General features: G+C 38.4%; 2 long non-coding RNA genes and 1 pseudogene across 4 annotated transcripts in view; 1 reads left to right on the forward strand and 2 right to left on the reverse strand.

Moving 5' to 3' along the window:
- The window catches only part of LOC123843815 (uncharacterized), a 254,193-nt gene that overhangs the window by 136,308 nt on the left and 92,662 nt on the right, over positions 1-25,223 (reverse strand). The gene's annotated exons all lie outside the window — the stretch shown is intronic.
- Positions 17,280-17,821, reverse strand: LOC123839640 (small ribosomal subunit protein uS12-like; annotated as a pseudogene).
- On the forward strand, positions 17,836-22,546 carry LOC123843816 (uncharacterized). Its single transcript, XR_006790642.2, has 3 exons — positions 17,836-17,981; positions 22,097-22,253; positions 22,354-22,546. It is a non-coding gene; the product is annotated as an uncharacterized LOC123843816 (long non-coding RNA).

Consider the following 25,223-nt stretch of genomic DNA (forward strand, 5'->3'; position numbering starts at 1 on the left):
TGAGGCAGAAAGTAGAATGAGGGAGGGGAAAAGGGATAATCACTGTTCAACAGGTATAACGTTCCAGTTATGTAAGCTGTGTAGGTCCTAGAGATCTTTATAAAATTGTGCTTATAGTTAACAACACTTCACACTTAAAATTGTGTTAGGATGGTAGATATCATGCTATCTGTTTTTAACCACTAAATAAATAAATAAATAAATAAATAAATAAATAAATAAAATACATGAATAAATAAATACATAGATAAAATATTTTTTTTTAAGATTTTATTTATTTATTTGACAGAGAGAGACACAGCGAGAGAGGGAACACAAGCAGGGGGAATGGGAGAGGGAGAAGCAGGCTTCCCCGCGGAGCAGGGAGCCCGAGGTGGGGCTCGATCCCAGGACCCCGGGATCACGACCTGAGCCGAAGGCAGATGCTTAACGACTGAGCCACCCAGGTGCCCATAGATAAAATATTTTAAACCACACCATTTAACACTCATTAAGATGGCTCTAACAATAAAAAGAAAGAAAACAGAAAATAAGCGTTGTCAAGAATGTGGAGAAATAAGAACCCTGGGGCGCCTGGGTGGCTCAGTCGTTACGCGTCTGCCTTCGGCTCAGGTCATGGTCCCGGGGTCCTGGGATCGAGCCCCACATCGGGCTCCCGGCTCAGCGGAAAGCCTGCTTCTCCCTCTCCCACTCCTCCTGCTTGCGTTCCCTCTCTCGCTGTGTCTCTCTCTGTCAAATAAATAAATAAAATCTTTAAAAAAAAAAAAAAAAGAAGAAGAACCCTCATACACTGTTGGTGGGAATGTAAAATGGTGCAGTTTCTATGGAAAACAGTTTGGCAGTTCCTCAAAAAAGTTAAATGTCGAATTACCATACGACCCGGAAATTCCATTCTTGGGAATATTCGCAAAAGAACTAAAAGCAGGTACTCAAACTCAACTTGTTCATGCATGTTCATAACATTCACAGTAGCCCAAAGGTGAAAAGAACCCACATGTCTAACAATGGACAACTGCATAAACAAATTGTGGTACATCTGGATAATGCAGCATTATTTGGCCATAAAATGAAAGGAAATATTGATACATGTTACAACTTGGATGAACTTCAAAAACATGTTCAGTGAAAGAAGCCAAATACAAAGTCACATATTGTTCACTTTCTTTTATGAAATATCCCGGATAGGCAAATCCATAGAGACAGAAAGCGGATTGGCAGATGACAGGAGATGGAGGGAAAGGGGCGTGGAGAGTGAGTACTTAAGGGGCACAAGGTGTTATTCTCGGGTGAAGAAAAGTTTTGAAACTAGAGGGAGATTGTTGTTGCACAAAATTGTGAATATACTAATGCCACCAAATTGTACACTTTAAAATGGTTAATCGTGTGTTATGTGAATTTCATCTCAATAAAAAAAACTTCATGTGAATTCTACAAATTAAGGTTTCACCATTATTTGAAAAACTTGGAAAGTTAATTTCATTTGTCAGTAAGAGGAAAGAAAGCTGTTACAGTCTTTAAATGTAATTTCAGCTACTGTCAGCTTTTCAATCACATTAAAATTTGTTTTAAATTTTGCATCACATATGTGTCTGACCCAGTTTTCTCATTAATAGTGGTTCTCAAGGCTTTGGAGCAAGCATTATTAGAATATCTTGTTCAGGAACTGTATGTAGCCATTTCAAACAGAAATGTAAAAAAAAAAAAGTTCATAAAAGCAATTTCAAGTTTCTTCTTAAAATATTTGAAAAAAAATTTGGAGGATTTCCACAAATTCAATATTTTGCATTACATTTTTCTTACCACAACTGCACAGTATAAAAATGTTTTGTTTTGTTTTGTTTTACTAAATTCCATATAGGTAACTCTCAATTACTTCCAAATTTATCCATATACTACTTAAATAATTTTTTCTATGTGTACCATGGTGTGAAAAATGTTAGGAAGTTGGACAGTATCTGCCCTTCAAAATAAATGAAATACTATATTGTACTTTTTATTGTTAAATTTTGTTTTCTTAAGCAGATCAAACTTTGCTCAAGGGCTGTGATCATGCCCTCAATTGCTGGACTTCTTTTGTATTTTCCATGGCAAACAGTGTTGGGTAGCTCAATAAATCCTTGTTGAAAAGAACTGAATCACTAGGAAAATGTTCCACTCTTTCAGGTTGATGCAAGCCTGGCCTTGAGGTGTTTACTTTGCAACAAGCCCAACATCATATTCAGAAAGACACATGGTAAATATTTGGCTGTCTAGAGAATCTCAAGAGCTTTCTCGCTTTTATGTGCTTTCAGCTGTGGTCTTGCTGTTCCCTCAAACCTCTAAATTTGTGAGCCTTAGGCTCCAGATGCGCCTGGGACTGTGGACAGAAGTGGTAGCACCACTTGGAACATCATCCTCGAACTGGAGTCACCACATGACCATGGACAACCCACTCAACAAACAGGAAAGCATGAATGATTCCTCCATGGAATTTAAACTCTAATGGAGATGGGCCAGTCTATTTTGTAAGGATCTGGAGGCGGGGGGGAACACCTCTCATTTCAACAACCACTCCTCATGAAAAAAAGAAAAATCTATGTTTTGATTTGTTAGCTTATTTCTAATTGAGAAATATATTGGAAGATCCAGCTTTACCAAAATTGGAGTTTTAACTATACTTGCATGCTGCATTTCCAGAAACTACACGGGAATTTTCTTCTCCTACTAACATAAATAAAGTGGTGGGGGGATCTATGCTGATGTGCAAGAGGGGGGATATTCTGGGCCAGATTGAAATGTGGAGACAGATTCCCGTAAAGTTTGTCTGTGTGGTAGTTTTAAAATAAAACTTCATGAGGTGCGCTGCTTACAAGAGACTTCTTAAAAATTCTGCAGAATAAACAATAGCTCATAGAAAGAGAGAAAGGACAAGCGAGGACTGAGATCATTGCCAGGTCTTAAGGCTATTTTTACTCACAGAATGAGAGAGGAAGGCGTCAGGATATATGGGCTCTGGCTCTTTAAGTGTCCAGCATTCCCACCTAGGTGCTCCCGCAAACCTCAGAAACACACACCTAGTTAAAGCCAGCCACATGCACTTATTTCTGGAGAGACTCCTATGCCTCAAATGGAACATTCCAGGAACACATTCTTTTTTTTTTTTTTAAAGATTTTATTTATTTATTTGAGAGAGAGAGAGAGAACACATGAGAGGGGGGGAGGGTCAGAGGGAGAAGCAGACTCCCCGCCGAGCAGGGAGCCCGATGTGGGACTCGATCCCGGGACTCCAGGATCATGACCTGAACCGAAGGCAGTTGCTTAACCAACTGAGCCACCCAGGCGCCCTCCAGGAACACATACTGTCTATCATGGTGGGCCGACCCTCGTAATAGACCCCTAGAGCTGTCATTGTTACCCATATAGGGTGTCACAGCTAACATCCCGCCATTTCTGGGATTTTTTTGACAATGAACTTGCCTATTGCTGAGACCTTAATTAAGGGAGAGGCTGAGGAATGGAAAGGGGGAGTGTGATAAGCAAGCTGGTGTCACTGACCTTTAGCTGACCAGGGGGAGAAAAAGAAAAATGATTTCCACGAAGCTAAGGACATTAATCTCTTGAATCACAGTTTCCTTGCTATGCCATCCACATTTCACCAAAAGGGAGAAAGGAGGGACAACGGAATATTAGAAGCAATAAAAAATTTTCCATTTCTGAAATCCAATCTCTCCAGCAAGGATATTTCAGTCTAAGATGTGCTCCCCTTCAAACAGGGACACATCGAGCACAGAGCGCTAGAAGGGGGAAAGCAACATAGAAGTCAGAACCAATTACTCCACTTTGCAGGAGGGGACGCAAAAATGTCCGTTGTTCCAATACAAAAAATGGGTTGATGAGAGAAACCCAGGTTTCTTGGCCTTGACTTGTTCTCTTTCACTTCACCACATTCCATAATGAATGCAGAATTCTGATCTAAAATGTACCTTACACTGGGAATCTTTCTATTGCCGTTAGCCAGACCTCCAGGAATGGAGGAGCAATAATCTCGGGCTATTCAACAAATGAATTCTGATTATATAAACCCATCTGCGAAAAACCTGTCTTTGGAGTCTGTACTTGCCAAACTACCATCACGTGATTACATTACTCCCACCATTGCTAATCAACATGTTTTAAGATAGAAAGAATCTATATTTGATTAACTCTGAAGTGTCCAGAATAATGTTATAAACTTGGACAATATTGGTAGAGGTTAAGAGGAGACTGAGACAGTTTAGACAGTCTGATAACCAGAGATCCAAAATATCCAAATCCTGTTGTCCCAAACATCCCTCTTCCCTGCACACTACTGAGGAAGCATATACTCAATGAGCCCCATGCTACTAAGAGTTGATCAAAAGCCTTAAATGCCAAGAAATAGCTTTCAGACGTTCCTTTGGAGAAAGAGGTTGAATCTTCACCAAAGACCTTGGCTTCACTCTCTCACCCAGAGATATAATAGCAGAGGCAGAACAGAAGAGTGTGCGCATAAATATGCATTGTCTTTTAATGCAGTGACCCTTCTGGTGAACATGGCTTATCAACGTCTTGGACTATAACCAATCACTCGAGTGGCTTCTCCCCTGATGGTGATCATCATCATCTCGCACCGACGGTGCTACCAGCACTCATGGCCATTAATGTAACTATGATACAAGATATGGGGAATCCGAAATCAATATAAAAACCTAACACTGCTTCAGGACCTCACCGGCAGACACCAGATTAGAGAAGGCCACGGAGCACAAACCTTCTTCACCAGTTCCTACCTTACTGACCCCAGTGTGAAGGAAAAAGTGTTCCCAAGTCCAGTTCACCCAAAGTTTTCATAGACTATTTCCACCGCCTCTGAAACAACAGCCACAGTATACGTTCTCTTTGAGTACCCTCAGGTCAGAGCTCATCTTGCAGAACACTCAGGTTAATCACGTGCAGAACACTCAGGTTAATCACGTGCAGAACTGGAGACTAGAATCTTCTATTCTCCAAATCAAAAGCAAACAAATCCCACATTCTTTACTACCATTATCCCCAAGCTGGGTTGCACGGTACCTGCTATGAAGAAAAGAAGATAAAAAGCAAGTGGGAAATTGATTAAGATGATAGATTAAGATGCAGGATCAAAACTGAATCATCGTATTTTTGAGCATGCTAGTTGTTTTCTTCTCACTTCTGAATTTTTTTAATTTGCAAAAAGTTAAAAAATATATGTATAAATGCATCCACGTCAGTGAGCTTCAGAGTAAATGTAGGGCCATTTGTTAATTGTTATGGCACATAGGTCTCCGTGTTTCAATTCTAAAAGCACTGTCTTCCATCCGATATATTTTACTGGGAATCCACTATGGTCAAAGTGCTGGTGTGTGCAAGGTATTGTGAGGAATATAAAAATGAACGAGACTCAGTTCATGCCCTGAAGAATGTCACAATCAAGTAAGAGAAACAATAACGAGAATATAAGTGTCACTAAGGCATTTTGTCCTAGCATTAAAAGTCCACACTGTGGAGTCATACCTCCCAGTTTTAAATCCCACTTTGGTGATGTATCGTTAGCCTCTGGACTTTGCACAGGTTCACTGACTGCTCTGAGCCTCAGTTCCCTCACCTTCAAAAGAGAGGGGATAAAAAATAGTATTAACTTCGTGAACTGTTTGTAGGGTTAAATGAGATATTTTTCCATGTAAGTCAAAATGGCTAGCATACATGAGAATTTAATTAATTTAGCTACAATTGTATACTATGTATTGGATACATATAATATATAACATATATTATATAATTCTACATAATGAGTGACATACACAAAGTTGAGTGTATATTAAGTGGTTTAGAAAGCCAGCCCTGCAATCAGTGAGCTAATGCAATCCTTGGCCCTCTCTTGTTAGTTGAAAGATAGAGAGACAGAGTGATAAATCGATGGAAAGTTAATCCAGCTTTCTTTTACCCAATAGAGCTTAAAAAGGGAATTCTCTCCCATTCTTCCATCACAAAAAATGGGATTCCTTTTACTTAGAGCTACTGCCTGTGTTCCTTTTCCCAGCTCTGCCTGAGATAATGCTCATTGTATGACTATCTCCTGTGAGGGGGATATTTCCTTGTCTTCTCTGATTGCAATGTTCTTTGGAGTGAGGATTCTAAGGCCGGGTCTAGACTAAAGCAAAAATGAACACGGAGGGGGAGGGTGTCTCTCAAGTAATTTACATAGTATTGATCTAAAAAGCCCACTAAATCGGGGTGATAAAAAGCAGTGAATAATGCTCAAAACTCCAGTTAACACTTGTCAATAGTGCCAGAATGAACTATTCGCTGCATATTTAAGAAAGGCCTAATTAGTATAAATCATCTCTGTGGGTTCATTCATTCATTCATTCATTCAAAAAATATTTGCTGAATACTTATAATAAGCCAGGTACTGTTATAAGTATCCAAGATATAACAGGGAACAAAACCAATGAAAATCCCTGTCTTTATGAAATTAATTTTGGCAACTCAATATCATTGGGTCTGCTATGTGCTTAGAATGATCTTTTCATCATGGAACACTACATCAAAAGTAATGATGTAATGTATGGTGATTAACATAACATAATAAAATTTTTAAAAAGAAAAAGAAAAAGAATGATCTTTTCAGTGCCGTAAGGAATACAAACTATTTAAGAGCCACTGGGCATTGATCTTCTGGTGCTTTATAATCTTTTTTTTTTAAGATTTTATTTATTTATTTGACAGAGAGAGACACAGCGAGAGAGGGAACACAAGCAGGGGGAGTGGGAGAGGGAGAAGCAGACTTCCCGCTGAGCAGGGAGCCCCATGTGGGGCTCGATCCCAGGACCCTGGGATCATGACCTGAGCTGAAGGCAGATGCTTAAAGACTGAGCCACCCAGGCGCCCTGATGCTTTACAATCTTGATTAGCCATGGGGGTGGAAAGAAAATAAAACTCACACCTATGAAGTGGCTCATTGCAATATAAAGCAAAGAAATACACAACAGCATTTAAGACAAAACAAGTGTGGCTCGGGCAATTAGAGCTCAAAAACCTTGAATGTACTTTGTACTTAGTAGGCATATTTGATAAATAATTTGAACAGGCAAAGTTTTTAATAAGCAATTTTGTGCAATTTGAGGACTGAGAAAAATGGCAGAAACAAAAATAGGGTGGTCCAAATAGGGTGGGTTATTTCTATTATTGCTTATTCGCTTGCTCAAAAAAGGATACTCTATAATTTCCTAAAATTCAGAGTAAAATAACCCTTTGTGGCCCCTGAAACTTTGATGTAACCCTACTATTTAAAATTATATTGGCAGTTACAGATTGATACTGGCCAAAGTATTCAAATTACACAAAATTGTATTTTATGTAGCCAAGTATAAGTGACTTCCAAATGCGTTTCATTTATGTCCAAGTTTAGACCATAGCCAATTTGCAGAATGCCTGACACTAAATTTACTTGATTAAATTTCCCAGTCTCACTGTTTTCCAATGATGATTTCTAACCTAGTCCTTTATTCATGTAGCTCAAAAAGCAGTGATGACAGTGTTTGGGGGGCAGGGGACAGGGTATGAGTGGTTGTTGTTTTTTTTTTTTTTCTAACGAGCAGAGCATCATTTCAAGATTTATTTTTTAAAAAAAGACATACAAAGTCAGGAGATAAATTCAAGTCCCTAATTAGACTACTTTTAACAGGGCAAGTGGACAGGGCTTGCCATTTTGTTTTCCATATTTGTTAAAAGCCAGCTCTGGGTGATGGCAGGATGATTTATTATCAACAAGTCTAGAAGTGAAATATTTTGAATCCACGATGTATCTGGTTTCCCTCCTTTTCCAATACCATGAAAAACTTATTGCCTTCTGATACGTTGAGGTGTTGATTGCAAACGTTTTTGAGTATGCTATACTCTTTGAAGACATAGTTCCTTCACTTACTGCACTCACGGTCTATTGGCAGAAATAGGTACACTAATAATTTAAGATCATAATCAAAAGAAGAACTAACTGCTAAGTGTGACCTGATTTGAAACTCTCCAACCTCTAGATTCTAATTCAAAAAGATTGTGTTCTGGGTAGAGTTTCTCCTAAGCATTTTTCTCCACAAGGTAACAAAGTATACATCAGGGGTCAATAGTGAAATAGCCATGCTTAAAGCCCTGGTAATGAATATTGCAAAAGAACAGAAAGGAAACTAGCACATATTTTAGAAGAAAGGTCTAGGAGCCAAGGAATCTGGCCTTTCAGGAAATAGAAAATTCCTCTTTTAAAATGTGGGCTAAATTTAACTGAGTTCAACCAGGGTTAGCCATGGATTTGACAATGATAAATAAATAGGCCATGATCACAGTCTTCATTCAGAGTGGCTTCTCAGCATATCCAGAGATAAGCCACAGTAGGAGCCAGAAACTGACCCACTATCGAATGGGAGACAGAATTGCTAGGGCCCCTGCAAAAAAGACCAAAAAGCCATGTGAGATCTACAAAGTTCGTGGCAGTGGATGGAGGGGCTTTCTTAAGTTACAACTACTATCACAACTAGGGTATTCAAAAGACAATGCCATCATTGTAACTATATAAATTGTTAGCAAGTTACTCAAATGCTTGAAAGATGAGGAGGAAAGGAAAGAGAGATATAGCAAAACAATCTCCCCACTTCAACTTAAGAAAACGCTCTCCTTAGTGGGCACTTTTTTCTAAGAACCAACCCCCAGTCAGCTCTTAGAATCCCATTCCTATCCTTATAAACCACTGTTAAATAGTTATTCGCTATACATGAAATAATATTCACGGACAGCCTAGTAATTCTCGAAATGATGTCACCAAATCCTCAGACTGAACCAGACCTCTAACACAGCCTCCTCGTTCAACAGACAGAACAAGAACCACTTGGAATGCCAACAGCTGTGACCAAAATGAAAATCATCTCTTCTAAAATTAGCGAGCGTCTATTATAGTACCCTTAGGCTCTTTCAGGGGTCCCGGCTGTTCTTCAACACTTCCCCCAGACAGTTCATATACTGATGGTTATGCAGACTTTGTCCCTGCAGTAAGTCTGATCTGACTGATTGGCTCACAGCACTACTCAGGAATATGAAAACAATACTGTTGACAGCGGTCGCTACATGCCAAGATTTGAAAAGCTTACTGTGTGACCAACAACCCCTTCTACTCTGTGAACTAACTGCTTAGAAAAACAGGGGGTGGTGAAATCAGGACTGAAAAAGTTGAAAAAAAATAAAGATCAATTACTGACTTCCCACCTCACACAGAACATTATATATGATGCACCAAAGTGAGGTTAAAAATGGGTCCCATAAATTGTGGGGTCAATTAATCTTTAAACCTACAAAAGAACCTTAGAACATGTCCAAAGCAACATTCTAGAGGATGCCTCTACAATTGCTATTTTACATTCTCAAGGAGGGTTCTCAACCAGGATGGATTTTGCCCCCCAGGGGGTATTTGGCAAAATATCTGGAAACACTTACAGTTGTCATAGTTGAGGAGAGTGGAATTTACTGGCATCTAGTGAGTAGAGGCCAGAGATGCTGCTAAACACCCTACAATGCACAGGACAGCCCCTCACAAAAAAATTTATCTGACCCAAAACATCCACACCTGTGGAGTTGAGCAACCCTGTTCTAGAGCCGTAACTGCCCAACAGAAGTTTAATCTGAGCCACGCACGGAATTTTAAATTTTCTAACAGCTACGTTAAGACAAAGGGAAAACAAGCGAGAGATTGACTCAATAATATATTTTATTTAACCCAATATATGCAAAATAATGTCATTTTCAATCTGGAATTGATATTTTAAAAATTAAGATATTTCCCCTTTTTGGTACGGTCTTTGAAATCCACTGTGTATTTTACACTTGTAGCGTATCTCAATTTGGATTAGCCACATTTTGAGTCCTATGCGGTCACCTGTGGCTACCATATTGGAAATTGTAGTTTCCAGAGAATTAAAAATATATATTTCACTTTGGTGGTATGGAAACAGCAGGTTCTCTCCAATTTACAAGGTATGAGAAAAGTGATCTCCCAACCTTATGCTAAGATTTTCCTCGCTCTAAACAAGTGCCATGGCGGGCACACCATTGTGGACACCCCTAGGAGGAGCAAGTAGATTTTAAAAATATAATCATCCTGCCACATGCTGATGAATGTTGGTTCATTAATATTATGGTAAATGAAACTGGATAGGACATGGCCAAAGAGCAATTTTGAATGCTTACAAACGTAGAACACATGGGTCTACTCACCCATTATATTTGAAATCCTCAGAATGTATTAAAACTAGTTATCCAACAGAAATACTATAAATTTTAAAGTCTCTTTTCCTTCCACCCAAAATTTAAAACAACTTTTGAATAGCCAATAAAAAAGTTCCATTGAGTGCCAGATCAATCAGTCAGCAACATTTATTTAGCTAGCACTGTACAAAGACCATTATATTATGCAATAAAATGGGATTAAAAAGAGCTCCTCTGAGTTGCTTACAATCTGCTTGGGAATAAATAAATGATAACATATGAAAACGATTTTAGGATATTTACAAAGCAACATTTTACTGAGTGCCTCTATAAACACTACTTTAGACTCTGGGGCATCTTAAAATAATATGGTTCCCTTTGTTGATGTAGAAATAGCTGAATATCATAGAAATCTATTAAAATTCATTGCCCACAAATCAGCCAGCTAAACCAATTACAAACAATTGAGTGCAGGTTTATTCAGAGCACATAAGGGTAGTTAGTTAAGTAGTGTACTCTTAAAATAATTCCTCATGTGCTATCTCTACAGAAAAGGGAGATTTCATGGCTGGATTTAATAAAAATATCTATGCGACCACAAAAATGTCACAAAACAGAAAAACAACATTCTTTTTCACCTCTATTCTCAAATTACAAACAGATTCAGATGTGCATCGAGCAACGGTACCTTTGTGAGTCAGTGGGTAGAAACAAAACCTTCCCAAGGGTTGGGGGACTCAAACCACAGGCTAAAGTCTGTGTCTTCTTTTGTCTTGACTTTAATGCCAAATATATCCCGAAAATGGAAAAACACTGTCATTTGTACCTATTTATCTGGTATTTTCGTAGGCAAGACAAGAGTCTGCAGTAGTTCTTAGAACTTCTGACTGAGTTCAAAAACAGTTGTGAATGTGGACAAAACAGAAACACACGCTGATTCCCTTTGTGTAAAAATTATCTCAAGCATCGGGCTAGGCAGAGATAGCCAGAGATATTAGATTTCTGCCAAACGTACCTACAATGAGTTCCACTTAATTGCATTTTAATTCAATGTTTCATATGCTGTTTTCTAAAGGAATAGGTGGTTTGTTGCAACTAATGGAAATCAGAATTATGTAAATGATCAGAATCTGACCCCTCTCCTTAGGGCTTATAAATCTCCTCTACTACTCAGTAACAACAACAACAACAAAACCCAAACCACCTGATTAAAAAGTGGGCAAAGAAATCGGGTAGACATTTCTCAAAGAGGATATTCAAGTGACCAATAAGCACATGACAAGATGCTTGACATCACTAATCACTGGGGAAACGCAAACCCAAATCACAATGAGATACCACTTCACACCCCTTAGGATGGCTATTAAACAAATAAATAAATAAATAAATAAATAACAATAACAAGTGTCCGTGAGAATGTGAAGACATTGGACACTTATGCATTGCTCGTGGGAATGTAAAATGGTACCGTTGCTGTGGAAAACAGCATGGTGTTTCCTCAGGAAATTAAACATAGAATTGCTATATAATCCAACAATTCTACTTCTAGGTATAGAACCAAAAGAACTGAAAGCCGACTGGAACAGATATTTGTACACCCATGTTTATAGTAGCATTATTCACAATATCAGAAAGTGGAAGCAATCCAAGTGCCCACTGACAGATGAATGGATAAACAAAATGTGGCACATACGTATAATAGAATATTATTCAGCCTTTAAAAGCAAGGGGATTCTTCAGTATGCTAGAACATGGATAAGCCTTGAAGACATTATGCCCAGTGAAATAAGCCAGACAGAAAATGCCACATATTGCATGATTCCACTTATATGAGGTGCCTAGTGTAGTCATATTCATGGCTGCCAGGGGCTGGGGGAAGGGAAAATGGGGATATTGTTTAATGGTTACAAAGTTCAGTTAGCTGCTATCTCTACCCGAGGTCACAAAGGCATCTCAAACCCAAAGGATGCACAACTGAACCCTCTGTCTCCTCTCCCATACCTGCTTCTCCTCTTCTGTTCCAAATATTAGTATCACAGCTCTCTGCATCCCCCAGTCAAATGTATGGGATCCAATTTCTCCTCTACTCCACCCTGCGTCTAACTCATCATGAAAAACTGATCCTACCTCCTCACACCTCATAGATCTACCCCACTTCTTCATATTTTCTAATATTACTTCAGTCCCTAACTAGACTCTGTTGTCAGTTTGGTCTTCCTCTATTCGTCCTTCACCATGTCACCAGTGTGACCTTCCTAAATGTAAATATGTACATATGCCTCCCATGTTTGAAAAACTAAAATAAGGATGCCTGCTACTGTCTTTACAATGAGTCCTATTTCAGGAAATAGGGGCATGGATGGAAAGAATGTATAATAGGACCAAACTACGGGTAATATCAGTCGATCAAGATTACATAACTCTGCTAACATCCATATGAAGCATTTGTGAATTACATCACCTCTGTCATAAACTGGTCTCATGAAAGAGTTCCTCCATATTTTTATACTCCATATTTTCTCACTCTTATTTCTATTCTTAGTTTCAATAATTTTTCCATTTTCCAATTATGTGTACTATATATATATATATTTTAAGGAAAAAGTAAGATGGCAACAACATCCATGATATCACTAAGCAGTGAGCGCATCTTGGAAAAGGAGAAAGTTGTATTTCCATAGGATGTGAGTAGATACAAAACTGCCTGTATCTACTTCCTGCTGAAATGTAAGTCTGCTGGTATCCTGGGAAGCTGGACTGTGGGTGTTGGAAATGCAAGGGAATGTGACTAATGTCAAATGTTTTACATTACAATATTCAAAAAGAAAGTATGATGAAATTCACAAATAGGACATTCTTTAAAAGGGATTAAATTATCATTATCCACACTTAATGACTTTGATTTAGAAAACTCCATTGAGGCAACTGAAAAACTAGTATAAACAATGAATCAAGACCCATAGCTTTCTTGGTAACACACACACACATTTATAAAGTATGAAAAGACTCCTATTCTCAAGAACAACAAAAAACAAAGTACTTACAAATCATCTTTTTAAAAATATATGGGAATTAAGTGAGAGATATGTCATGGTTTTAGATAAGAATATTGAATTTATAAAGTTAAAGCATCAGTGCAATTATAGTCAACATTCTGACAGGATTTCCATGGTAATTTGATGAAATGTTTCTAAAATTTACAGAACAAATTAAATACATTTTGAACAAATACAAAAATTTCTTACTCTCCCCAGTTTATTCTTTAAAAAATTTTTTTATTGGAATATAGGTGACACACAGTGTTACATTAGTTTCAGGTGTACAGCATAGTGAAACAATATCTCTATATGTTATGTTATGCTCACCACGAACGTCATTACCATCTGTCACCATCCAACACTATTACAATATCATTGACTAATTTCCCTATGCTGTACCTTTTATTCCCATGACTTATTAATTCATACCTAGAAGCCTATATCTCCCTCTCCCCTTCCCCCATTTTGCCCATCATCCCCCTTCCCTTTGCCAACCATCAGTTTGTTCTCTGTATTTATAGGTCCAATTCTGGTTTTTGTTTGTTTATTCATTTATTTCGTTTTTTATATTCCACATATGAGTGAAAACATACGGTATTTTTCTTTCCAGTCTGACTTATCTCATGTAGCATTATACCCCCTAGGTCCATCCATGTTGTCACAAAGGGCAATATCCCATCCTTTCTTTTATATGGCTGTATAATATTCCATTTTATATATATATTTCATTTGCAATAACATATATTATTCCATTGCACGTATGTGTGTATATATCTATACTACATCTTTATCCATTCACCTATCAATGGGCACTTAGGCTGCTTCCATACCTTGACTATTGTAAATAATGCTGCAGTAAACATAGGGGTGCATATATCTTTTCCAATTAGTATTTTCATTTTGGGGGGTCAATACCTAGTAGTAGAATTACTGGATCATATGGTATTTCTATTTTCAATTTTTTGAGGAACCTCCATACTGTTTTCCACAGTGGCTGCACCAATTTACTCTTCAGTTTATTCTTTCAGAAAGTGCCAGGCAGGATTTTAGTCCTTTGCCTAATGTATATCTCTGGCATTATCACACTTCATACCAGCTCTTCATTCCCATGCCTTTTATCCTGTTGAGGTGCTTGAAGGTCAGGAACAGGATCATTCATCGTTTCCACCATGCAGCATGAAACATGGCTCAGAGGGAACTCTCAATAAATATTTCTTGAATAAATAATTTCTAAACTGGTTAAACAACTGTGCCCACAGAGTGATGATTAACAGACCCATATCAGCCTAGAGGGCAGGCACCAGTGCCATGCTATATGATTTGCTTATTGCACTTTCATCACCATCACAAAGGATTACATTTGTACAGGGTACACTTGCTATTTTGTGAATGTTGACAGTCTGGGAGGATTAAATAATAAGCTGGCAGAAATGAGAATGCTCCCAAATGCTGATGGGAAATAGGCCCAATTTAGAAAGATGAAATTCAGTAAGGGCAAGAATAAAATAGCACACACACACACAGATACACACCTCTATTAATGAAAGTTGGAGAACATGAGATGGGAACAGAATTTTGAGAACATACTTAGGATCTTAGAAGTCACATAATGAGGTGGTCTCCAAACTCTGGAACAAGGTGACTTTATGTGGTCTAAACAATCCTAGACTTACCTTGTAAAGCAATGGGAGGGATGCCTGGGTGGCTCAGTCAGTTAAGCATCTGCTTTGGCTCAGGTCATGATCCCAGGGTCCTGGGATCGGGCTCCTTGCTCAACGGGGAGCCTGCTTCTCCCTCTCCCAGTTTCTCCCTCTGCCTGCTTCTCCCTCTGCCTGCTGCTCCCCCTGCTTGTGCTTTCTCACTCTCTCTCTGACAAATAAATAAAATAAAAATCTTAAAAAAAAAAAAAAAAGAAAAGAAAAAGAAAAAGAAAAGCAATGGGAGATGGAGTTTCCAAATTTAATAACAATATTCAGGTTTTTATGAGTTATATTTTGTTTGGATTAAAATCTCCTAATATTTGGCTTCCATTTTAGACTTTCATGAAATCAGTTCAACTGTGTCCTCTTTTTTTAAGCAGAAACATAACTTTGTATCACTAAACAGTAGGTTCTATGAGTCTTGGGAAAATTAAACTTTGCCCTGAAGCTTCATAGCATGTAAGGATTTGACTAGATTCAAAGTGAGACAAGAACTTGGCCCTCCTCCTTTCCCATAACCATTAGAATAGCATAGTTATGGCTAAATGTAGATAAGCAGTCAAGGCACTTGTTCTGCTTGTACACTTCAGTGTTTTCTGGAAGTTTCTCGAATACTGAGATATACCATATAGGAGTTGCTCCATCACATAAATTTTCCTTGAAGACCCTATTTGACCATCAAGATATGGCAGAGCAAGGCATATCTGTTAAAAACAGTATGAGAGACTTCCCCAACAAAGGAATTAGGCGTGCTACCCATGCCATATCTTAAAACATCTCTGCTTTTCTTCATCTGCCCATCTCTCTCTCTCTCTCTCTTCCAATTATCGACAATTTTGCCTCTAACAATGCAGCATAATGGAGGTCTGTAGACAACAACTTTAACTTACCGTAAACAAGTTAAACTTTAGATTCATCTTCATGTTAGACAGATGTGAAATTTGCCCTTTTTAAAAGGGAAGTTCAAGCAGTGGGTCATTGATAGTTTTTCACTATACCCCATGGCCATTATTTACAAGTGATGATAAGCCAAAAAAAATGTGGGCATCTTCAAACATGTAGATACAAGTCTTCAAGCCTCATACAACAACACTATTTCCTATAAAGGTTTCCACATACAAACAAATTCCCCTGCATGCCATGGGGAATGCTACAAAGCAAGGCAACCTATAATTACACTTCCAATAAATGCAAGTGCAGAAAATAGTTTCAAAATGGTTGCCGCAGATTTCAGCAATATCTTTTGGTTTACCAGATGCATAACTGACTAGCTCAAATTGACTTAAAAAATCAAAATCAATGCTAAATGCCTGGTACGTTTGTAGAAGAAAATGCCAACAGTATCATGTGCTACAAATAAGTAAGACTATGATAGAAAGTGAAGCCCAAGAGATCAAAATTTTCCACCTCTACTTCCTCCCTTAATAAATTATTATAATTTCAGACTGTATTAATGTAACCCAAATATCAGCTGGAATCTACTTCCTCCTTGATTCAAACATCCCCTGGGCTGTAGAAGACCAAAGTCCTTTCCAAAAGTTCTACACATTTGGGGGGATGAAGGAAGGTGTTGCTGGTATGTGTGCAAGGCTGCTTTGCCTCTGAATGCCTGCTTCTACCTAATTTGTTCTTGTTATGGTTCTACTTGTTTGTGCTCACCCTATTCTACCCTATATGGAAGGAGGTCTTTCCTGTTACTTTCAATCCAAAAACAAAAGGAAGTCCACAAAGCATGAATGCTTATGGCAGATTTTACTAAAGGCTGAGGAGTTGGGATAGTTTACAACTGCAGAAATAGAAACAATCTCATCAAATACTAAACCTTCTTGCTCTTACAAATCCTTCAATCACCCCAATACCCGGGAATTTCCACTCACCACCTTTATCCTCTGTGGCTCTCCAGAGTCACAACTCCTTCCCTGGCTACTCTCTACCCGCCCCCCCCAACCCCCCCACCCCCGCCTTTCCTCTATCTTCCCAACCCCAGCTCGGCTCTCTGCATGCTCAACCTTCAAAAAATTCATACTAAGACCACCTGAAAATATTCAGACCCAATATGGTCCTCAGCAGAACAAAACAAATCTTCAAGGGACAAGGTCCATTTTCCTTTGAAGGCAACTGCGGTTGGTCTTGCCATTTCCCCCATTTGTATTATAACCACATTTGTTTGTTGACATAATTTGGCACAGGATTTGAAAATCTGGAGAAACAAGTGGTTTCCGTCTTTGCCTATCATAACATTTTTAGAATATAAAATTCAAATTAACACAGGTATTCAAAGTAATTCTAATGAGCCAGGTCTCTCATTTGCGGGGGTAGGCATATGAAAATTTATTACTGTCACAGCTTCACCATCAAAACTTAATGCTGTTGGTCTTTCCTTCTTGTCTTTATATAAGGTCAAAAGAGACACACTGGCTACTTTAACAACCTTAAAGTGAACTCCAAGAATGTCACTGACAGCATGACCTTTTTGCCCAAATCCAGCAACCAGAACTTAATCATTTTCCTCAATAAAATTCAAACAACCATCATTGGGTACAAAGGCTGTGATTTTTTTCTTTCACCATTTTTGATCAGCTAGACCCTGATATACTTCCTGAGGGCAGAATTTGGCTGTTGGGCTTCAAGCCCTTCTTTTCCCAGCACAATCCCCTTTGCAAAGGAAGTGCCTCCAAAAGGGTTGGCCTTCAGGGCTGTGCCCAAATGGGCTCTCTTGTACTGTTTATCAGGCCACGTCTGATCTCATTGGTGGCTATGGAGCTTCCTGGCACTATGACACTTGCCCGTGTTGCCAGCACCATGGGTGTAAGCAAAAGAGACGCCAGGTCTCTCGTTTTGTGTCCACGTTTGTTCAGTCTTGAGCTTCTCCACACAGAAAGCCACACTGGCTCAGCATCTTGAAGCACGTTCTCTAATACAACGATCTCCAACTGCCACAGAGCCTCTAAGCAAGATGAGAGTGGACTTAACATGAGTGAGTCATGACAGTTAAGAAAATAACATTTTCTTCCAACTTCTAACTGACTTTTGTTAGTACATAAATGTTCCCCTAATTACTTTCTCTTCCAGATTGTTTCTCAGCTTCCTATAGATTATGTAGCAACAATTTGTTTCCAAATCTTGTGCCTTCATACTGTTTTTTTATAGTTTGTAGTCCTGTAATAAATGATGGTTAAATAGATAGGGGCAGAACCTTTCATTCTCAAACACCACTATCTGGAATCTTACAGATCCTAGTATTCAATTCTCAAATATGAAGTAAGTCTAAATGATTCCACACTTTCACACACAAGGTATTTGGTGGACTTATTAATCTAATAATATCAGTTTGGGCTGAGTACACTTTGAAAAAAAAAAAGGAAGGAAGGAAGAAATATTTTTGCTAAAGAGTAAAAGAGTTCCCAGGATTACCTTTTTTCTTCATCTAGCCAAAGCCATATTTCTGGCTCTTACTCACCTTGTTATTCAATTCATGGTGTAGAGATGCCCCGGAGGCAGAGATGATTGTTGAAGACTTATTCTATGCAACCCTATGACTCATTGATTCTATGAATCCACAGTTTGTAATTATAACATAATGGAAGATATTATTTTATAAAAGGAGAAGCTATGACTTGTCCAAAAAAGGAATACAGATTATAGTAAATATAAGAGGAATTAAAACACAAGTTTGCAAACACTTTCCTTTTGTATGAACAGGATTTGAAGGAATCATTTTAGATGGGAAAAAGAGAGACCTAAAGTTTAATTTCTTTTTTTTTTTTTTAAAGATTTTATTTATTTATTTGACAGAGAGAGACACAGAGAGAGAGAGAACGCAAGCAGGGGGAGTGGGAGAGGGAGAAGCAGGCTCCCGGCAGAGCAGAGAGCCCGATGCGGGGCTCGATCCCAGGACCCTGGGATCATGACCTGAGCCGAAGGCAGACACTTAATGACTGAGCCACCCAGGCGCCCCTAAAGTTTAATTTCTATTTAAGACAATTGGTTTATCCTTCATGAAAAAATTATCCTAAACTATGTGGGTTTTGCTCTTAGGAAATTAAGCTTTTGTATAGAAGGGTTTAAATATTTTAATATTAATTAAAATGTATTTTTACTTATTTGCTTCAGTTACTTAAGAAACGCTTATATTTTAAATTTCCTTTTATGATCGATATACATTCACTTAATTAACAAAAAATTGTATTATTACTATAACATAAACACGCACATTTAAAAAAAAAAAGCAAGCGATTTGCCAATATGATGAGTAGCTACATTTAAAATGCAGATCCTTTATGAACCAACTGACTTACAGTAATTGTGCTGTATTTTTCCATTACAGACAAGAGCATTTTGGACTATCTTATGAATTCAGAGTCCAGGGAATTCCAATGAGATAATGTCATTGACCTTGAGTACAAATAATCAGTGGTGAATATTGTAATATGATAATGTGAAAGTTGCAAGGAGCTCATTCTCAGACTGTACCAGAAAACCTGCTAAATCAACAATAAGATGAGACACAGTGTGAACTAAGAGAGCAGAACTTTAAGGCATGTTACTTAAAATAGAAAGGCTTCTAAACAACTGAGAGATTAAGTGTGAGCCCTCACGATTAGCTGCTTTAAATTAGTTCAGCATGTGAGCATCTATCATGTTATCTATCAGCCCCACATCACTTAAATGGCCAAAGGTAAATGCCGGCTTTCAGCTCAGTGGTTCTTACTTGGTTGTTCCTTCTGTCCATTGTATCATTTAAATCAACTAGCGTCCCCGCCCCATTCAGAAAGCAGGCAGCTTCATCAGAAATGCCCCCGTTTCTGCGAGCAGCACATTCCTCTGTGAATATAAGACAAACACTGACTCTTTAAAGGGACAACACCATAGGAGAAAAGGATTATGTGACCCACGCTATGTAGGTGTACACCCACAGGCTGCCAAAACCCTCCTTGATATTTGTCAGAAATGCAGCTGTAATTAGGGAGAGCAGAAGAAAATCAACCTCAGTTTGCTAACTGACCTGAGGCATCTAATTTATATACATGTTCATTTTGTTAAAACATGCAAGCAAAGAGCTATTGGAGGCCATATGCCATTCGTTATGAAAAGCACATTCCTTTAGTCTTTGTAACAAAAGCCATATGGCTTTCCGAAAGTTAATTATATCATAAATATGCTGTAATAGTGGGGAGTGTGGTCTAGCAATTGCTGGAAGAAACTTTGAGACCTGGCGTTGAGTCAGTTTCTCAATGGATTCCATTCAGAACCTTGGGGAAGTGACATGGCCATTGTGCCTCAGTTTCCCAATATTCAAAGTTAAGATAATAATAATACGGAACCTGTATGAGAGAAGAAAACAGAAAGGTGTTCCTACTTAAAAGCAAAATAATGTTTCAAACTATAATTCAGGCCCATAAAACACTAAAACAGTAAATGATTTTTTGAAATACTGACTAGTTCATCAAGATGGTCTCTTCCTCCTTCTAATGCATCTTTCCCACCATTGCCAGAGTAATCTTTCTGGAACACAAATCAGATTGTTTAACTCCATTGTTAAATGTTACTTATAAAATATCACTTGAACTCTATAAATGGCCCTTTATAGTCTGCCCCCGCCTGTTGTCCAGACTCATCTGCCAGCAATCTCTCCCTGTCCTGACACACGGGCATAAACATCATGTCCCAGGACAGATAATTCTTGTTCCCATCTTTGTGTAATTCAAGGTCTGCTCCCTTGGCCTACTCCCTTGGAGGATGCCCTACCTCCTCTTCTCCACTTAGCTCCTATGCATGTGTCAAGACCCAGACCATCGTCTTCCCCACAGTGAGGCCTTTGACTTCCTCAGGCCATTGGTAGTTCGCTGCTGTGAGCTACCATAGCACCCGCTGCAAACCTTCTTAAGCCCTTATTACACTGTGCAGTCATTATTTGTAAACATATCCCCTTCTCCTCGCACAGAATTGGGCTCCTCAAGTGGAGAGTCTCAGGCCTGGCAAGTAGCAGGTTGCTACTCAATAAATACTAGTTTATCAACCACTTTTTAAAAACAGAGACAACTGGCTATTTGATGCCAGTTTCTATTAGTTTCCATATTCATTTCAACCTCCCAACTTCCCCTCCATCTGTAACATTTTCTAATAGTCAGAAAATGACCCCAAGGGACTCATAATGTTCTTAACTACCAAAGACAGACTCGTCCACTGTGCTATCCTTTTGATGCAAGAAAATGAAATGATTTTAGAAGGTTTTTAAGCCAAGATTAAAGCCAAGAGTTTTCCGGTTAAACTTCAGCTAACCAAAAAATTAAATGAAACACAAGTCCTCATTCCTGAAGCATTTAATTAATCATGGTTTTGCGGAAACTTAATCCAGCACAGAGGCCAAACTGAAACAAGAGAGCCAAACAAGTCCAACAGATAATTACTCCATCTGACATAACCAAATGGGGTATAGTTGTGCATGGCATAATAGTGATGACTGTAAATTGTCTAACATGAAATTCTCATCTCAGTGAGGCAGAGCATTGCTCTAATGGCCTAATTTGATTTTTTTAAAATGTTATTTCATTATGCTTCTGGTTTACACTTTAAGGAGACAGGAAAACCTCTCACTAATTCCATAGGATTTGGATTTTCTAAAAAGGAAGGTGTCCAAAGAATCCTCATTCTAAATCATCTCCACATGTGCTAAGAGTAGCAAAAAAAAAGAAAGAAAGAAAGAGAGAGAGAGAGAGAGAAAGAAAGAAAGAAAGAAAGAAAGAAAGAAAGAAAGAAAGAAAGAACATTTATGTCTGCGAGACGTATACGTAACTTGGAATAGAACCAGAAGAATGTCTGAAAGTCAAAGAGGAGAGAGGGCAAAGAGTCTGACTTACAAATTTGTTGGGAGCTATTTTATAGGAAACAAGTTTTAGGATCTGATTTAAGGGCAAGGCAACAGGGAAATAATAATAATAATAAAGGCAAGAGGGAATCATTGATATAGTTGAGCTCCAAACTTTAATTTCCTCAAAATAGTTTCCAGATGGTTAAGAATGCCTTTCTGTGTACAGTATTTTCAGGAGCTAAATAAAAAGTTATCCATTTGCCTATATGGTAATTTTTCAGCAAGATGCCACATTCATTTTAAATTGTCGTTGCTGATACCAAACCTTTGATGTTTGAGACACCTGCCTGGGAGTCAGCAGCATACTCTATCAGAATGTCAGGAACCGTCACGAGGACCTGGGCCCTGGGCCCTGGGAGACAGGGCTGTGCGTCATGGGTATGTAGCAACTCTGGGCTTTGATGTTTACTTTCCCTCCAGAAGGAGAGTACTACCAAATGTCTCAAGAGTTTCTCCTTTCTCCCTTCTGCATCTATAGGATGCAAGTCCTGGAACGATGACAGGGGAGAAGCAAGGAAAAGATTAAGGAGGGAAAGAAGGTGGCATTTCTTGATTCTCCTTTTCATCTTAGTGACGACAGACCCAGACTGGGACTCAGGAGACTGGAAGGTCATCCTCAAACCCACCTCTTTGCTAAATTACTGAATTTCTCTGTACTTCACTTTCTCTGTCAGCCTTCTATTTTCTTAATAGAAATATGAACAGTATGAAGAACCCTATTAACTACATGTGGATTTCTTAAAAGTCTATTATATAAACACAATGACTTTCAAAGTATCATTTTTTAATTATGAAGCCATGCATACATTCATTCATTCGACAACTACTTTTGAATGCCTGCTATATATCAGATGCTGGTAGCTGAAATTTAATGGTAAGCAAAACTCGGTACCTATCCTTGTGGAGTTTAAAGTCCAAGGACTGACCAAATAATCACACACAGAGAGTTACAAACTGGTGTGTATATAATAATTACAACCCACACTTACTATGATCCAAAAAATACTGTATTTCAACTATTGGATATTCCTGTTTGTTCTCCAATTTATCAGTTAGCTTTAAGCATCAAGCAAGTCTTGAAAACTACTTTCCCAATATAGCATATTACTTACAAATTCAGGCTTTTAGATAGTGATTAGTATTGAGCTTTTCAGGTGGAATTGGGTCTCCATTTAGTAAAACAGAAGAAATATTGGTATTAACTTAAAACCATAAGATAGGAAGTCAAGACCTAAAGGAACTTCCAGCATATTTACAGAAAAGCCATCTTTCAGTCTTTATAATAAAAAGATCCTACCTCGGTGGTGATCATAGCAGCTGACACATCATATGTGCCAAGGTACCATTCTAAGCACTTTATAAATACTAACTCATTAATTATTGTAATAATCCTCTGAAGTAGGTATGAGTAGTGGTGGTGGTATTATCCCCATTTTACAGATAAGAAAACTAAGGCACAGAGGGATGAAATAACTGACCTGCTGTCACACAGCCAGTCAGTAGAGTCAAGATTCAAGCCTAGTCTGTGCTCTTAACCACCATGGCGTACGCCTCTTGTTCATATAGTTGGTCTGCTGAATCATGCTGAAAATGACATTCTTTTGCTTCAATAATCTAGACAGCATGTTCAAGACCTATCTCTGTCCCCTCATTGTTCTGCTAGTGACTTTATCCTTCTCACACAAAGGATAAATTCCACTTGGTAACTCCTTGTGGGAGTTACATTTAAAACAAAGAAAAACAAAACTTCCAATTCTTTTCTATCAGGAATTTGATCTATTAAGATTAAAAAAAAAAAAAAGGAGAGGGATTTCCTAATGACGTTTTTAAAAACAAGAGGCTCAGTTGCTCATGTTCTAGCAAAATGTCTTCTCCCATTGTTCTTGCACAGTAAGCTGTTCCTAGGTTTGATAGTTCTACCCCAAAGGAAATGATTCTCCCACAATGTGATGCAATACAATGTGAAATGGTGCCATTTAGTCTGAACTTGAGACTCTAAATTAAGGTGAGAAAGCCAGACCGCATTCTAGCTCCACATCATTTTGAGGCTAGAAATGCATCCACAGAAGGTATGTTGACAACTACCACATTTTCATCTCAAATCCTGCTGCTTTCCAGGCTTCACTCATGCCAGAAGATTTCAAGAGCAAAAGAAAAAAAAAAAAAAAGGAGCAAAGCAAAGGAGACATGCTCTGACAAGTTGGTGTGGAATGCCTTTTGACTTTTTCTTACGGTGAAAGATTCTTTGGGGGATGAAGATTAAGCAATCATCAGAAATGAGCCTCCTCATATGACTAGAGAATTAGCACAGAGTCTATTTTTTTAACTTAAAACATCAGAAGCCCAGATTGAAATGAAGAATGACTACAAACAACTAACCATCGTTAAGCCTGATACAGCTTACAAGACAAAACAAGAATCTTTTGGGCAACTGCCATCAAGATGTGCTGGGGAACAGGAGTTTTACTACTGCACAGAAAATTGAGAACATGAAAAACTGTGTATGGTTGTTAAGATATATATACATCTAAAACAAAACACTAGAATTTATAAAAGCACTTTTCTTCTCAGCAGGGTCCATGAAATACACGGAGTGCTGTGATTAATCCTTATTTTGTAACTGGGGCTCTAAAATGACAAGTTAATACTTTAAGAAAAAGAATATACCAGAATATGTGGGTACACCATCATTCCTGAACAGAACTCCAACTTGAATCTCCTAAACTTGCCACGAAAATGTTAGCTTTAAGCAGGTGCACCTTTCTCAGGAATGGGAGGGGTCTTGCTAAGTAATTGGTGATTGGTCATCAGGAAGCAAAATATAAATGAGGAGGATAAGTGGGGATGCCCCCCCACACTTTGCTCCTCCACCCCAGTATCACGTTAAAAACAAGTGCCTTCACTTAGGTCAGAGTGGCAGACTACCTTCTACTCCCTTCCCCCGACTCTTCAGTCCCATAAATAAATTAGAGTGCTCTGAGCAAGATACACCCTGCAAGGGACACAACCCTTTCAGACAAAAACTCAGCTTTGTCTGCTTGCCCAAGGTGGCCTAGATTTTCGACCTAAGATATTGAGGTGGGAACAACATGAAGAACTGGTTAAACTAACTTTCTCAGCTAGAAGGGCATAGGAATGAGGTAGGAAATATAGGGATCTCCCAGAGCTGCTTTTCCTGTTTGAGCGACTTATAACTCAGCTTGGGAGTCTTAGTACATAGAAACCTAGTGACCAGGTTTCAGTTTGAAGAACACAATGATTTAGAAAGAAATGCAGTCAGCCATAGCACTGTATGATTCAGAGTCCATTGAGGCAGACCTCTGTCTATCAACAAAAGACCTAGGAAGT

Source organism: Mirounga angustirostris, unplaced genomic scaffold (genome assembly GCF_029215605.1).
Source record: "Mirounga angustirostris isolate CCGP_5_RB_7025 unplaced genomic scaffold, mMirAng1.0.hap1 SCAF_5, whole genome shotgun sequence".
NCBI classification, from domain to species: Eukaryota; Metazoa; Chordata; class Mammalia; order Carnivora; family Phocidae; genus Mirounga; species Mirounga angustirostris.